The following is a 15,732-nucleotide window of genomic DNA, read 5'->3' on the forward strand; positions in this document are numbered from 1 at the left end:
TTGACAGATTTTGAAATTTTGAAAAAATGCGTAACCACCCCCCCTTACGAAAAAGTCAAAAATGGACTTTCCCCAAAAGTCTTTTTTTTTTGCATATTAGAGCTGGGCCGAGAGTCCTAGTGGGTTGTTGGAACGTTTCCCGGCGCTCCGTGGCCCGAAAAGGTTTTTTGGCCATTTTTGAAATTTTGAAAAATTGCGTAACCACCCCCCCTTACGAAAAAGTCAAAAATTGACTTTCCCCAAAAGTCCACTTTTTTTGCATATTTGGGCAGTGCCGAGAGGCCTGACGGGTTTTTGGAACGTTTCCCAGCGCGTCCTGGCCCAAAAGTGTTTTTTGACCGTTTTTGAAATTTTGAAAAAATGCGTAACCACCCCCCCTTACAAAAAAGTCAAAAATGGACTTTCCCCAAAAGTATTTTTTTTTTTGCATATTAGAGCTGTGCCGAGAGTCCTAGTGGGTTTTTGGAACGTTTCCCGGCGCTCCGTGGCCCGAAAAGGTTTTTTGGCCATTTTTGAAATTTTGAAAAATTGCGTAACCACCCCCCCTTACGAAAAAGTCAAAAATTGACTTTCCCCAAAAGTCCACTTTTTTTGCATATTTGGGCAGTGCCGAGAGGCCTGATGGGTTTTTGGAACGTTTCCCAGCGCGCCCTGGCCCAAAAGTGTTTTTTGACCGTTTTTGAAATTTTGAAAAAATGCGTAACCACCCCCCCTTACGAATAAGTCAAAAATTGACTTTCCCAAAAGGCCACTTTTTTTGCATATTTGAGCTGTGCCGAGAATCCTGACAGGTTTTTGGAACGTTTCCCAGCGCGCCCTGGCCCAAAAGTGTTTTTTGACCGTTTTTGAAATTTTGAAAAAATGCGTAACCACCCCCCCTTACGAATAAGTCAAAAATTGACTTTCCCCAAAAGTCCACTTTTTTTGCATATTTGAGCTGTGCCGAGAATCCTGACAGGTTTTTGGAACGTTTCCCGGCGCTCCCTGGACCAAAAGTGCATTTTGACAGATTTTGAAATTTTGAAAAAATGCGTAACCACCCCCCCTTACGAAAAAGTCAAAAATGGACTTTCCCCAAAAGTCCACTTTTTTTGCATATTTGGGCAGTGCCGAGAGTCCTGACGGGTTTTTGGAACGTTTCCTGGAGCTCCCTGGCCCAAAAGTGTTTTTTGACCGATTTTGAAATTTTGAAAAAATGCGTAACCACCCCCCCTTACGAAAAAGTCAAAAATCTCCTTTCCCCAAAATCTTTTTTTTTTTGCATATTAGAGCTGTGCCGAGAGTCCTAGTGGGTTTTTGGAACGTTTCCCGGCGCTCCGTGGCCCGAAAGGGTTTTTTGGCCATTTTTGAAATTTTGAAAAATTGCGTAACCACCCCCCTTACGAAAAAGTCAAAAATGTACTTTCGCCAAAAGTCCACTTTTTTTGCATATTTGGGCAGTGCCGAGAGTCCTGACGGGTTTTTGGAACGTTTCCCGGCGCTCCCTGGCCCAAAAGTGTTTTTTGGCCGTTTTTGAAATTGTGAAAAAATGCGTAACCATCCCCCCTTACGAAAAAGTAAAAAATTGACTTTCCCCGAAAGTCCACTTTTTTTGCATATTTGAGCTGTGCCGAGAGTCCTGGCGGGTTTTTGTAACGTTTCCTGGCGCTCCGTGGCCCGAAAGTGTTTTTTGGCGATTTTTTAAATTTTGAAAAATTGCGTAACCACCCCCCCTTACGAAAAAGTCAAAAATGGACTTTCCCCAAAAGTCCACTTTTTTTGCATATTTGGGCAGTGCCGAGAGGCCTGACAGGTTTTTGGAACGTTTCCCAGCGCGCCCTGGCCCAAAAGTGTTTTTTGACCGTTTTTGAAATTTTGAAAAAATGCGTAACCACCCCCCCTTACGAATAAGTCAAAAATTGACTTTCCCCAAAAGTCCACTTTTTTTGCATATTTGAGCTGTGCCGAGAATCCTGACAGGTTTTTGGAACGTTTCCCGGCGCTCCCTGGACCAAAAGTGTATTTTGACAGATTTTGAAATTTTGAAAAAATGCGTAACCACCCCCCCTTACGAAAAAGTCAAAAATTGACTTTCCCCAAAAGTCCACTTTTTTTGCATATTTGAGCTGTGCCGAGAGTCCTGACGGGTTTTTGGAACATTTCCCAGAGCTCCCTGTCCCAAAAGTGTTTTTTGACCGATTTTGAAATTTTGAAAAAATGCCTAACCACCCCCCCTTACGAAAAAGTAAAAAATCTACTTTCCCCAAAAGTCATTTTGTTTTTTGCATATTAGAGCTGTGCCGAGAGTCCTAGTGGGTTTTTGGAACGTTTCCCGGCGCTCCGTGGCCCGAAAGTGTTTTTTGGCCATTTTTTAAATTTTGAAAAATTGCGTAACCACCCCCCCTTACGAAAAAGTCAAAAATTGACTTTCCCCAAAAGTCCACTTTTTTTGCTTATTTGAGCTGTGCCGACAGTCCTGACGGGTTTTTGGAACGTTTCCCGGAGCTCCCTGGCCCAAAAGTGTTTTTTGACCGATTTTGAAATTTTGAAAAAATGCGTAACCACCCCCCCTTACGAAAAAGTCAAAAATCTACTTTCCCCAAAAGTATTTTTTTTTTTGCATATTAGAGCTGTGCCGAGAGTCCTAGTGGGTTTTTGGAACGTTTCCCGGCGCTCCGTGGCCCGAAAAGGTTTTTTGGCCATTTTTGAAATTTTGAAAAATTGCGTAACCACCCCCCCTTACGAAAAAGTCAAAAATTGACTTTCCCCAAAAGTCCACTTTTTTTGCATATTTGGGCAGTGCCGAGAGGCCTGATGGGTTTTTGGAACGTTTCCCAGCGCGCCCTGGCCCAAAAGTGTTTTTTGACCGTTTTTGAAATTTTGAAAAAATGCGTAACCACCCCCCCTTACGAATAAGTCAAAAATTGACTTTCCCAAAAGGCCACTTTTTTTGCATATTTGAGCTGTGCCGAGAATCCTGACAGGTTTTTGGAACGTTTCCCAGCGCGCCCTGGCCCAAAAGTGTTTTTTGACCGTTTTTGAAATTTTGAAAAAATGCGTAACCACCCCCCCTTACGAATAAGTCAAAAATTGACTTTCCCCAAAAGTCCACTTTTTTTGCATATTTGAGCTGTGCCGAGAATCCTGACAGGTTTTTGGAACGTTTCCCGGCGCTCCCTGGACCAAAAGTGCATTTTGACAGATTTTGAAATTTTGAAAAAATGCGTAACCACCCCCCCTTACGAAAAAGTCAAAAATGGACTTTCCCCAAAAGTCCACTTTTTTTGCATATTTGGGCAGTGCCGAGAGTCCTGACGGGTTTTTGGAACGTTTCCTGGAGCTCCCTGGCCCAAAAGTGTTTTTTGACCGATTTTGAAATTTTGAAAAAATGCGTAACCACCCCCCCTTACGAAAAAGTCAAAAATCTCCTTTCCCCAAAATCTTTTTTTTTTTGCATATTAGAGCTGTGCCGAGAGTCCTAGTGGGTTTTTGGAACGTTTCCCGGCGCTCCGTGGCCCGAAAGGGTTTTTTGGCCATTTTTGAAATTTTGAAAAATTGCGTAACCACCCCCCTTACGAAAAAGTCAAAAATGTACTTTCGCCAAAAGTCCACTTTTTTTGCATATTTGGGCAGTGCCGAGAGTCCTGACGGGTTTTTGGAACGTTTCCCGGCGCTCCCTGGCCCAAAAGTGTTTTTTGGCCGTTTTTGAAATTGTGAAAAAATGCGTAACCATCCCCCCTTACGAAAAAGTAAAAAATTGACTTTCCCCGAAAGTCCACTTTTTTTGCATATTTGAGCTGTGCCGAGAGTCCTGGCGGGTTTTTGTAACGTTTCCTGGCGCTCCGTGGCCCGAAAGTGTTTTTTGGCGATTTTTTAAATTTTGAAAAATTGCGTAACCACCCCCCCTTACGAAAAAGTCAAAAATGGACTTTCCCCAAAAGTCCACTTTTTTTGCATATTTGGGCAGTGCCGAGAGGCCTGACAGGTTTTTGGAACGTTTCCCAGCGCGCCCTGGCCCAAAAGTGTTTTTTGACCGTTTTTGAAATTTTGAAAAAATGCGTAACCACCCCCCCTTACGAATAAGTCAAAAATTGACTTTCCCCAAAAGTCCACTTTTTTTGCATATTTGAGCTGTGCCGAGAATCCTGACAGGTTTTTGGAACGTTTCCCGGCGCTCCCTGGACCAAAAGTGTATTTTGACAGATTTTGAAATTTTGAAAAAATGCGTAACCACCCCCCCTTACGAAAAAGTCAAAAATTGACTTTCCCCAAAAGTCCACTTTTTTTGCATATTTGAGCTGTGCCGAGAGTCCTGACGGGTTTTTGGAACATTTCCCAGAGCTCCCTGTCCCAAAAGTGTTTTTTGACCGATTTTGAAATTTTGAAAAAATGCCTAACCACCCCCCCTTACGAAAAAGTAAAAAATCTACTTTCCCCAAAAGTCATTTTGTTTTTTGCATATTAGAGCTGTGCCGAGAGTCCTAGTGGGTTTTTGGAACGTTTCCCGGCGCTCCGTGGCCCGAAAGTGTTTTTTGGCCATTTTTTAAATTTTGAAAAATTGCGTAACCACCCCCCCTTACGAAAAAGTCAAAAATTGACTTTCCCCAAAAGTCCACTTTTTTTGCTTATTTGAGCTGTGCCGACAGTCCTGACGGGTTTTTGGAACGTTTCCCGGAGCTCCCTGGCCCAAAAGTGTTTTTTGACCGATTTTGAAATTTTGAAAAAATGCGTAACCACCCCCCCTTACGAAAAAGTCAAAAATCTACTTTCCCCAAAAGTCTTTTTTTTTTTGCATATTAGAGCTGTGCCGAGAGTCCTAGTGGGTTTTTGGAACGTTTCCCGGCGCTCCGTGGCCCAAAAGTGTTTTTTGGCCATTTTTGAAATTTTGAAAAATTGCGTAACCACCCCCCCTTACGAAAAAGTCAAAAATTGACTTTCCCCAAAAGTCCACTTTTTTTGCATATTTGGGCAGTGCCGAGAGTCCTGACGGGTTTTTTGAACGTTTCCCAGCGCTCCCTGGCCCAAAAGTGTTTTTTGGCCGTTTTTGAAATTTTGAAAAAATGCGTAACCACCCCCCCTTACGAAAAAGTCAAAAATTGACTTTCCCCAAAAGTCCACTTTTTTTGCATATTTGAGCTGTGCCGAGAGTCCTGACGGGTTTTTGGAACGTTTCCTGGCGCTCCCTGGCCCAAAAGTGTGTTTTGTCAGTTTTTGAAATTTTGAAAAAATGCGTAACCACCCCCCCTTACGAAAAACTCAAAAATTGACTTCCCGCAAAAGTCCACTTTTTTTGCATATTTGAGCTGTGCCGAGAGTCCTGACGAGTTTTTGGAACGTTTCCTGGCACTCCCTGGCCCAAAAGTGTTTTTTGGCCGTTTTTGAAATTTTGAAAAAATAAGTAACCACCCCCCCCTTACGAAAAAGTCAAAAATGGACTTTCCCCAAAAGTCCACTTTTTTTGCATATTTGGGCAGTGCCGAGAGTCCTGACGGGTTTTTGGAACGTTTCCCGGCGCTCCCTGGCCCAAAAGTGTGTTTTGGCCGTTTTTGAAATTTTGAAAAAATGCGTAACCACCCCCCCTTACGAAAAAGTCAAAAATTGACTTTCCCCAAAAGTCCACTTTTTTTTTGCATATTTGGGTAGTGCCGAGAGTCCTGACGGGTTTTTTAACGTTTCCCGGAGCTCCCTGGCCCGAAAGTGTTTATTTTAAAGTGTTTTTTGGCCATTTTTGAAATTTTGAAAAATTGCGTAACCACCCCCCCTTACGAAAAAGTCAAAAATTGACTTTCCCCAAAAGTCCACTTTTTTTGCATATTTGGGCAGTGCCGAGAGTACTGACGGGTTTTTGAACGTTTCCCGGAGCTCCCTGGCCCAAAAGTGTTTTTTGACCGATTTTGAAATTTTGAAAAAATGCGTAACCACCCCCCTTACGAAAAAGTCAAAAATCTACTTTCCCCAAAAGTCTTTTTTTTTTTTGCATATTAGAGCTGTGCCGAGAGTCCTAGTGGGTTTTTGGAACGTTTCCTGGCACTCCCTGGCCCAAAAGTGTTTTTTGGCCGTTTTTGAAATTTTGAAAAAATAAGTAACCACCCCCCCCTTACGAAAAAGTCAAAAATTGACTTTCCCCAAATGTCCACTTTTCTTGCATATTTGGGCAGTACCGAGAGTCCTGACGGGTTTTTTGAACGTTTCCCGGTGCTCCCTGGCACAAAAGTGTTTTTTGGCCGTTTTTGAAATTGTGAAAAAGTAAATAACCACCCCCCCTTATGAAAAAGTCAAAAATTGACTTTCCCCAAAAGTCCACTTTTTTGCATATTTGGGCAGTGCCGAGAGGCCTGACGGGTTTTTGGAAAGTTTCCCGGCGCTCCCTGGACCAAAAGTGTTTTTTGGCCGCTTTTGAAATTTTGAAAAAATGCGTAACCACCCCCCCTTACGAAAAAAGTAAAAAATTGACTTTCCCCAAAAGTCCACTTTTTTTGCATATTTCGGCAGTGCCGAGAGTTATGACAGGTTTTTGGAACATTTCCCGACGCTCCCTGTACCAAAAGTGTTTTTTGGCCGTTTTTGACATTTTGAAAAAATGCGTAACCACCCCCTCTTACGAAAAAGTCAAAAATGGACTTTCCCCAAAAGTCCAATTTTTTTGCATATTTGGGAAGTGCCGAGAGTCCTGATGTTTTTTGGAACGTTTCCCGGCGCTCCCTGGCCCAAAAGTGTTTTTTGGCCGTTTTTTAAATTTTGACAAAATGCGTAACCACCCCCCCTTACGAAAAAGTCAAAAATTGACTTTCCCCAAAAGTCCACTTTTTTTTTGTATTTTACTTGTCACCCGTCTATTGAGTCGTGCTTAGCTTCCTTTACGTAGTGGGTGAGCTGGGCCAAATCCCAGCTGATACAATACTATAAAGTGCGCAGCTATAAAAGTAAACAAACGTATAAAGAAAATAACACAAAAGAGAGCAAACTGTCTGTGGACCTGTGGAGACTACTATCCTACCAGAACGGAAAGAAGAAATATGACACGCAAAAAAACAAACAAAAAAAAAACTATTGATTCAAAAATTCAACCCTATAGAACAGGGTTCACCAAATCTGGACCTCGATTCTACCTTTCCTGTCGTATTTTCCATGTCTCTCTCCCCTAACACACATGAATAAAATGATTATGTCATCAGCAAGCTCTCCAAAAGCCTGCTGATGACTCTGATTATTTGATTCAGGTGTGTTGGAGGACGGAGACATGGAAAACATGGATTGGTGAACCCTGTAATACGTGGGTCTCCAAACCGGTCCACAAGGTCCGGTGTGGGTCCTGGTTTTTGTTCCAACCGATCGAGTACCGACAGTTTAATCAATGAAGTTTCTACTAAAACAAGCAGCACCTGACGCCAATCAACTAATTACATTTGTAAGACACCAGATTGGTGCATAGGTGTTGTCTTGTTTTATTGGAATGAAATCCTGCGACCACGGCGGCCCTATGTGGAATAATTTGGAGATCACTGCTTATATAAACTTTAACAATCCTACAAGTGTGACTTCAGAATGTGACAGAAGGCCAAAGTACTGAATGTGTACTGTGATGGAAAAATAGCAATGGTAGAATAAATCTAAATGCATTTAAAATAAAATGATGGCAGCATGATGGACAAATTGCAAGACGGTTGCAACCTGAAATTGATTTATTCCCTTCAAATCACTTTATAAGCTGCAGAAAAAAATTGCATCAGAATTAGACTGTTGAGCATGGCTGGAGTATTTACCAACTGTACTGTATTTTAATATATTTCTTCAAGTTCCTCAACCCAGCATAAGAGTGCTGAAGGTATGTGTTATCTGTTCCAAACCATGATCGAGGAAGATTAACAGAAACCAGTTTCCAAGAATTTCAACTAGACCTGCTGTGGCTATAGCAACAGCTTTTCCTTACTAAATGTTTAAGAGTGATAATGGAAGAGACTTCGATGGGGGTTTTAAAACAGAAAAACTCCACAAGCTCGTACAAAAGGATTCGGCCATTGTGTCAAACCACATAAGTGAGATACGAGTCATGAGATATCTGAAATCATCACGTTCAATGGTTAATTTTTACCTAATTTATTATAAAACTGTGATTTATTACAATGCATCCTTGTGTTAAGGTACTGTTTATGCTACCAACATATAGTGACTCTTCCACAGAGCATAAAACAGCCTCATTAAGAGTGGGCATATTACTGTTGCTTGGCACGGCCAGACTGTTCTCCCTGTATTTTTCAAACACTGTGAGAATAGTCTGGGACCCACCTCCTTAATGGCCTCTCGAGCCGAACGAAATCATCCGTGCAATCAGATTCGATTATTTGCGTTACGTGTTCTTAACGAGAAACGTCACTCTTGCGCGTCGGAAGTCGTCTCCACAACAACACAGATGGCGAACGGGAGAGAGAGAATATGTTCCAATCCGCGGTAAAATCAGTTTTAAATTACCAAAAACACATTGACACAAGTCAATGACAACAGTCTGTCTAGCGCTAGCCATGTTAAATAAACTTTTCCGTTCTCCGCTCGCGCCGCGCTACTTTCTTGGCGCTTTACCAACGTCACGTCTGCCCGTTGCTGATTGGTCCATTCCGCTGTGTTTGCTGTGGCTTGCTCCACCCTGAGAATTTGATCCACGGGATGGTCCCCAGACTCAATCGCTGGAACAGCAGTGAGTCTAGAGTTCCAGGCTAATATTACTGTCCAATGCTACATAGCTACCAAGTTGCAACACAATCGGTTCTCAAATGATTGAAGATCAGGACCTAAAAGTTAGTGTCCACAAGAAGAAAAAGAACAACAACTGGAGCGTTGACTTGATTGACCTTCGCCTGTCGTACAAAATAGAAACCACGCAGGAAGAGATTTCAATCCTCAAACACAAAACTATGGGAAGACAAGTGAACCTTTTACTGCTGACCAATTTTACAGTTTCCACACACAAAAAATGTTTCCAACTAAACTAAATCTTCAAAATTATATTAAATCATTGTTGGAGCGCTTCCTGCATGTAAATAGTTTTATCATGTCTTATACGACACAAATTTAGTCGATTAATTCCACCCGCACAAATACCGCGGACTCATCCACGCTATAGTTGATGTCAGGGCTGGGAAGCACGGAGTGGTGCTCCAACGTGTTTTTTTCTTTTCTTTCGCTGTACGGTCCAAAAATGACACCATAGCAGCGCATTCCAGAGCCAATATGTATTATTTAGTAATTTTGTGGCTCGCAGTTGCAAGCGTGAATTAAAAACAACTTTAAAAACAGTTCCTAACCTACTGGCAACAATAGGTCCGCACTGTCTTCTACTGGCTAACTCCCAACTTGGAGGCAACGCAGGCAACAATAAGTCCCCAGTTAACTAGTCAGCTCTGATACAAAACAAGCATGTGTATGGGAATACAGGCTGAAGTCTGCCCTCTACTGGGTATCGGTAATTTACGTACAGGCAACTCATAACATACAGGAGGCAATAATTCTGCACTGCCCCATAGGCAGATCCCTAACATACAGAAAACTCCCCTCTACTGGCTAAATCCTAACTATAACCCAGCAAATAATTAATCAACCCTGATACAAAAAATAATCAATAGACTTGGCCCTATGCTACACAGCTACCAAATTTCAAAGGTGATCGATTCACGAATGACAGAGGATAGTTTTTTAGATTTTTGGTCTGGTGTCTAATTAAATTAACTTGACTGCTGAATTTAATTATTTCATATATATATATAACATATATATATATATATATATATATATATATATATATATTTATGGTGAAAAAGACAGACAAGGCTGAAAAAGAATAAAATAAACTGCTGTAACAATTAGGGTGTCAAACGATTAAAAATTTTAATCGAGTTAATTACAGCTTAAAAATTAATTAATCGTAATTAATCGCAATTAATCGCAATTCAAACCATCTATAAAATATGCCATATTTTTCTGTAAATTATTGTTGGAATGGAAAGATAAGACACAAGATGGATATATACATTCAACATACAGTACATAAGTACTGTATTTCTTTATTATAACAATAAATCAACAAGATGGCATTATCATTATTAACATTTTGTTAAAGTGATCCATGGATAGAAATACTTGTAGTTCTTAAAAGATAAATGTTAGTACAAGTTATAGAAATTTTATATCAAAACCCCTCTTTGTGTTTTCATTTGAATAAAATTTGTAAAATTTTCAATCAAAAAATAAACTAGTAGCCCGCCATTGTTGATGTCAATAATTACTTACACAATGCTCATGGGTGCTGAAACCTATAAAATCAGTCGCACCCAAGTGCCAGCAGAGGGCGGCAAAACTCTGAAAAAAACAACAAGTACACCTTTCACTGTGCTCTCATTTTAATCTGTTTGAGCGGGGCATTTGTGCGTTAATTGCGTCAAATATTTTAACGGGATTAATTTAAAAAATTAATTACCGCTCATTAACGAGATAATTTTGACAGCCCTAGTAACGATCTTAAGCCAAAAGAACTGTTTCGTTTGATAGAACAATATGTCAATATGCTGCCGTAGTATGCTCATGGCACATTAAGCCCCCGAACTATTTTTAATTTGTCCGTTTTACCCTGGAGACCCCCGTTTACAGACACCGTGCAACCGCTTTTGTTTCAACCCAGCAATAAAAAGAAGGTAAGTAATTATATTTATTATTCGAGATGTCTACCATTTTTGGCTTGGAATCATTAATTAATGTCTAATATTTAGGTTAAAAAACGACTTTATAAAATTATTCACTAGCATATTTTAAACTTTTAAATAAATTAAGTCACAATGAAAAAAATGGTGTCTGTAAATAGGTCACAGATATCTACCTCCCAATTACTCTTAATTGTATTTTCCCCGATATTTTAGATGATAATCGATCCAAACAAAGAAAAAATGAAAAGAAAATAAAAATGTTTAAATGGGTAAATATTTGAAAAAGAAAATCTCAATCACACCTTAACGTGAAAAAATAAATACAAATAAAATAAAAAAAAATATTCCTATACAAAAGTGTAATCCGCAACATGGAAGCATTTGCATGGTTGAGCAACAATGTGTTATTCCACAACGGCCATGTGATACGCGATAATATCTCGTTAAAATCATGGTGTCTTTATTTATGCTCTCTCATGCTCTTACCTCTAATAAGGGTTTAGGAATTATTATTATTTACTTTTTTTTTTTTTTTTTAAATGTCCTCCTGTTCAAATGTTTTCTTCCAGCAGAAAACTGAGATTTTAAGCTTTCCACGATGTATCACACATGCATATAGGACAATTTTTAAATTTGACCGAATTGGGGTCTCAGAGCGGAAGTTCAAGTCACCTGAGTGTTTTCCGCCATATATATGTGTGTGTGTGTATATATATATATATATATATATATATATATAAACATATATTCTCCAACAGCTCATCATCATCATCAACCATAAATTACTTTAAATAATACCATTACTTACAGCGATTTGTGGACGGATCACAAAAAAAAAAAAAAAAAGGGTAGTTATATTCCAGGTATGTACACTCATCGATCCTCAGAGCCCTATTTCTAACCTTTTGTCTCAGGACTGCTTAATTACATTAATTTATTATAGACATATTGTGTCCTGTAGGTTCCAAATTTGCCAGAAGAGGAACGTGGGTGGTCGCAGTTCATTTTGAACTTGTTCTTCTTTGGTCTAATAAATTAGATAAATTGCGGAAGTAAAATTGCTGCTCCTCCGTTATTTGTAGATGGATCAAAATGACATCTGGTTGGTATATTTTCGGAATATACACCCATTGATGCTCAGGGCCTGATTTTTTTTCTCAAGGCTGATCAAATAGATTAAATAAATACGAACTTAAAATTGCTACTCCTCTGTTATTTATAGACTGTTGTCACGGTTCACAATGATTGTTGGTAGTCATTATCTAGGGATTAATACATGATTTTCAGAGGCCAGTTTTTTATTTTTTGTCTCAGAGCTGATTAATGACATTACTTAAAGGTGGGATTGCATCAAAATTTTACTTTCATGAGCTTTTAATCATGCTTTATAGTCATTCCCTGGTTAAAAACACACTGAGTGGTTTTCTGAACCATTGTGAAGTCCTCGAGTGTCTCCTGTGTGCCCATGAGTGTGCTGCTGAAACGCTCCGTGGTACCTACCTCTCCCTCTTTCCCCAAGCCCCTCCTCTGCTCTGACGTGTGCCGCAGTGCTCCCCTCCCCCGTGCCTCAACCCCATTTCCCTGAGCCTCGCTGCCCCTCCGCCTTAGGACAAGTTTCCATGTAATGCTAAAGCTTATCAAACACTTAGCGCTTGGGTAGACTACATGTGGGAGGAAAAACACACGCGGCAGATTTTTAAGCGAATAATTTATGTTATCATCTCATGTTAAAAAGTATATTTTGATGCAAAGGAGTTTCACTTTTCACACTTCCAAAAGACCACGCGCTTTGTCACAAATGGCTTGACCCTTGAACGAAAGTAAACCGGAGAGCTTGAGTAAAGAGAGAGACAGAGTGTGATGTGATTAGTTTCTGAAAGAGACACAGTCCCATTTCCAGCCGTTTGAGACAGCCATGATGCAAAGACAAGTTTATATTAAGTCGTGTACATGAAATAAATAGCTCTCACAAATCAACTCAAGGTAAAACTGTTACTTAAATGTTTTGTAGGCAGTGTTGCTAATCTTACTTTTAAAAAGTAATTAATTACAGTTACAAATTACTTCTCCCAAAAAGTAATTGCGTGAGTAACTCAGTTACCTGAATGTAAGAGTAATTAGTTACTTGGCAAAGTAACTGGTGATAGTTTTCATGTTTAAAAAAAAAAAAAAAAACAGGTCCCACAATATAACATTTAAAGGGTTTTTGGGACAATTGGCCCTAGCCCAATTCTTTACCCTAGCTTAACTAGACACAGGGGTATTGCGGATATTGCAATAACTATATAGTAACCTTTGCTATGTATGGAAGTCATTTAATGTTGTGAATCAACCGTTAAAGTTGTTAAAATTGCTCCCGTTATTGCATTAGTTCCCTTCTGTCTATTTTCGACATGTGTAAGTTTTAAAACTGTTTCATCATTTAAAGATAGATTTAAGTTAAGTTTTGCCAATTTAGGAGCATTTTTGATAAAAAGTTACTTAGGTTCGCTAGGAAGGTTCTCTACAACAGAGCCTTCCAGAGAAGTCTACTGCTTTAAGATGGCGGCTGTTTACTGACGCATCTAGTTCTAGATTATACATGTTGCTAATGCTGCTATCTCTATCATTTGCATCTAGTTCTGTATGTATGTGATATCTACCGAAGTATCATGTGGGCGTATTTTGTAGGCTATCGGCTACAGTCAGGTATTATTGGAGCCACCTAGCATAGTAGCATTGCGTTTGCGGCTTCAGACTCCCTTGCCTCCTCCCCACTCCTTCTCTGCTCTCTTGTGTCTATGAGTCTGTCTTTTTCAGACTTTTCTCATGTCAGTCAACCAACATCGTAACGCATAGTAACACACGCCTTTTCCACTTCAGTAATGGTAACTGCGTTGCCAAGATGAGAAAAGTAATTAATTACATTACTCACTACTGAAGAAAATAACGCTGTTAGTACCGCCATTAAATTCTAACGCCGTTATTAACAACACTGGTTGTAGAATGAAACCATATGCGTGAAAAATAGGTGATTCCCACCTTTAATTGTGGACTTATTGTTGCCAGTAGGCCCTTTGGGTATGCTTTTCATGTCTCCCGGCTGTTGAGTGTATGGAGCGAACCGGGCGGCCGGAGTTCATTTTGAACTTGTTCTATTCAGAAGATTTCAATCAGATTTGACCCATCATTTCTGTGGGTGCGGCCATGCTTCCGTCCCGGGCTCCCTGCTATCCTCAGCGAATGAAGGACTTCTAATTTGATTGACTACAGCGCTTGTCAATCAATGTCACTTCTCTCTGTTCTCCACGCCCACCACGTTTCCAAGAGGAGCGGGGATTCATTCGTGCATAACGACTGGTTAGTGTAGCTAGCTGTTGGGAGGGGGGAAAATCCAGGCGTGTTAATTCTTTGCACGCGTCTCCCATTGTATTTAACATTTCTATTAGCATTCCAACCCAGTTGGTTTTATTTGGCGGTATTTTGTCCCGTACTTGTGAAGTTTGGTGGATCTGATCCTGGAATTTGTCCATTGGCCACACTGTCGGCGCAATACACGAACAGTGGGAGCTAACTGTCTATTAGATTATTACCAGTATAGCTTGTTGGCTAACCAGCTCCCTGCAATTCTTAACAGTGAAGTCCCACCCTCCACGGAGTGCGTGGTCGTCGTGTCCGTGAAGCGGTACTCGCTCCGTCCCTCCCTTCTTCAACTCGGCGGGCATCGGTGTTACTTGTTACTCCCCCGACTGGGCTAGCGAAGACAAACCTTTTAAGCCCCAGTACGTCGCTCAGTGACGCCAACTGCACTGTTGGCGCTACGTGGGGAAAGACGTGTCTTCGAGGGATACGTTCGCTGTGGTCACCCCCGGCTCAGAGGTTCGGGTTTGAGAAAAGCGGCGGAAAACAGGAGTGAAAGAGGAATACTACACGGCGAAGGAGGGGCTGGCTAGTTTAGCCGGTGTGGTTGAATTCGCATGTAAGTACTATGGAACGTTTGCCACTGGCTTTTGCTGGCGGCCTGGCATAACAAAAAAGCGATCGTGTGCTTATCTGGCAGCACACACTTAGGAAGCTTTAACTTCTCCGACTAGTTAAGGGTAAATAAACCCTTGAATATTGGCTTTACTCGCGGCTAGCACATGGCTAGCTAAGGTCTCGATTGATGGGGAGACAAGTGCCGACACACAGCCGCCTAATTGTCTGTGTACCATTTTGAAAGTTTAACGCAACTCTCCTCGGTGTCTTTTTATCTGGAAGACGCCATCGCCTTACGGCTATTGTCACGAGTATTAGCCTCTTTGCTAACCAGTCAGTCAGCAGTCCAAGTTGACAGTTCTGCGCGCGTGCATGCGTCCGTGTGTGACAATATTTGCGAAATCCAACGATTATCTGATGGACCCTCACCCCTCCCGCAAAAGGAAACGTTTTAGTGTCATATCTGCCCAATGCAGCTGTGGGAACTCCATGTTCTCTGGCTCAACTCAAGATAAAGCAGTCGGTCTGTGTCAATGTCAGACCACAACATGAATCGTCATTGCATTGCAACTCACTACCTTGAAGCGTCAACTTTAGGATCACCTTAGCTTGGCAACGGAATTTTAGCTGTCTATAACCATTGATAGGGCAAATGACTAACATTGGTAATTGAAAAAAACTTCACCCCGCAAAGACCTGGTGGACGTCATATTTGGGGTCACTTAGGGCACAATATTATAATTAACACGTGCTCTACAAGTGTGGCCTAAATGACCCAAAAATGTGATGTCCACAAATGTGGACACCAGCTTTAAATTATTCTGTTATGATGCTGTATTGTTCTCTAATTGTTGTAATATATTTATTTCCAATTTATTTAACCTGCGAGTTCTGGTTGAGAATGTCATGTTTCAGTGCCATTGACATCACTAGATGTTCTGGTTGAGAATGTCATGTTTCAGTGCCATTGACATCACTAGATGTTCAATCCATTTTTACAGAGAGGGTCAGCAGCCATCTGCCAGCCTCTCCTTGACAAAATTAATTGTACGTCTAGCGCCGTCAATGGCAGCCCCTGAGTTCAACGAGTGCCCTATAAAGGGTT

General features: G+C 40.8%; 1 protein-coding gene across 1 annotated transcript in view; it reads left to right on the plus strand.

Annotated features, from left to right (window-relative positions):
- The first annotated feature begins 13,994 nt into the window (after positions 1 to 13,994).
- The window catches only part of prkar2aa (protein kinase, cAMP-dependent, regulatory, type II, alpha A), a 66,298-nt gene continuing 64,560 nt past the window's right edge, over positions 13,995 to 15,732 (plus strand). Inside the window, exon 1 of the mRNA XM_057818006.1 lies at positions 13,995 to 14,628. The gene's annotated coding sequence lies outside the window, so the exon portion shown is untranslated. The remainder of the gene's footprint in view (positions 14,629 to 15,732) is intronic.

This window comes from Corythoichthys intestinalis, chromosome 2, assembly GCF_030265065.1.
Source record: "Corythoichthys intestinalis isolate RoL2023-P3 chromosome 2, ASM3026506v1, whole genome shotgun sequence".
Lineage (NCBI taxonomy): Eukaryota > Metazoa > Chordata > Actinopteri > Syngnathiformes > Syngnathidae > Corythoichthys > Corythoichthys intestinalis.